The sequence below is a fragment of the Merops nubicus genome, unplaced genomic scaffold (assembly GCF_000691845.1).
Source record: "Merops nubicus isolate BGI_N331 unplaced genomic scaffold, ASM69184v1 scaffold6719, whole genome shotgun sequence".
Lineage (NCBI taxonomy): Eukaryota > Metazoa > Chordata > Aves > Coraciiformes > Meropidae > Merops > Merops nubicus.
In genome coordinates this window covers 4,060-5,461 of record NW_008630074.1, presented here as the reverse complement: position 1 = coordinate 5,461, position 1,402 = coordinate 4,060, and the positions used below count along the sequence as shown (strand labels likewise).

Genomic DNA, 1,402 nt, shown 5'->3' with positions numbered 1-1,402 from the left:
CGGGCAAAGCGGGTCTGGGGTGGAAGAGAATGGGCAGACGGCCACTCTGCCCTGCCAGGACCCCAAAATACCCTCCATCCCTGGGGTCTCCACGTGTTGATCTGCTGCTTCACAGCCCATGGCAAATCTTGCAGGCCCTGGTAGCTTTAGGAGGTGACAAGAAGGAGCCAGGACCCAAACCAGCCCCACCGTGTCCCGAGCTCCACTTCCAATGCCCTGACAGGAGCTGCAGCCAGGGGGGGGTCGGGCTCTGCTCCCAAAGAACTAGCCACAGCCTCAAGTTGCACCAAGGGAGGTTGAGGTTGGACATGAGGAAAAATGTCTTCCCCACAAGGGCTGTCCAGGCCTGTCCCAGGCTGCCCAGGTGGAGTCCCCATCCCTGGAGGGACTGCAGAGCTGTGGAGATGTGGTGCTGAGGGACGTGGTTTAGCAGAGACCTGGCAGAGCTGGGTTAATGCTTGGACTGGATGATCTTAAAGGTCTTTTCCAACCAAAACAATTCTATGATCCCATGATGCCTGAGCACAGCCATTTTTCCCCCAGGTGCAAACCCACAGCACCATTCACAACAGACAATTATGCAACGAGCCAAAATTAATGCTATTGAAATGCAAATGAGAAGCCCACGCAAACTCTGCCTCCTGCTGCTGCTCCTCAGCTCTGTGGGTCAGTTCTGGGCTGAGATGTGGCTCCCAGCCCCACACCAGGAGCCCCAGTAAGGGCTGCCCCAGTGGCCAGAGGAGACACAGCCCCCTGACCAGAATAATTCATTCAGCCTCTAAGTTCCTTCCCAAAGCCCTTGGACAAATCATTTGCTGAGAGCACCCACATTACACTCAGCTTCTAATTAACATTCCATGGAGGAGTTTAAATGACTGACACACGTTGCAAGCAGTTCTTATTTTAAAAAAAAAAGACTTTTGTATATAAAAATTGCATCTAACTGCAAACATTGAGTGACAAGTTAACACTCAGGGTTTTAAAAACCTCAGTGACAGACAGAGAAGTTTGGGAGCAGCTATTGGCAGAGCTGTCCCGCCTCACAAGCACAGAAACGAGGGGAGACTCTCAGCTTAGGGTAATTTTGTCATCCAAAACACCCCATGACACAACACTGAGCAGCCCAGGAAGTGGATTTCCATAGTTTTGATTTTCATGCTGCTCAGAAACACAATTTGAGGAGCTGCTCGTGGGCAGCAGGGCAGGGAGGGGATCCTGCCCCTCTGCCAGCTCTGGGAGACCCCCCTGCAGTGCTGGGGCAGCTCTGGAGTCCTCAGCACAGCAGAGCCAGGGACCTGCTGGAGCGGGGCCAGAGGAGCCCCAGCAATGCCCCGAGGGGGGAACCCCTCTGCTGGGAGCCCAGCAGGAGAGAGTTGGGCCGGGGAAGCTGAGAGGAGAAGGC

The 1,402-nt window shown here is 54.4% G+C and overlaps 1 protein-coding gene across 1 annotated transcript in view; it reads right to left on the bottom strand.

Annotated features, from left to right (window-relative positions):
- Nucleotides 1-1,402, bottom strand: part of SMCR8 (Smith-Magenis syndrome chromosome region, candidate 8) — a gene marked incomplete at its 5' end in the record, with an annotated part of 6,104 nt that overhangs the window by 651 nt on the left and 4,051 nt on the right. The gene's annotated exons all lie outside the window — the stretch shown is intronic.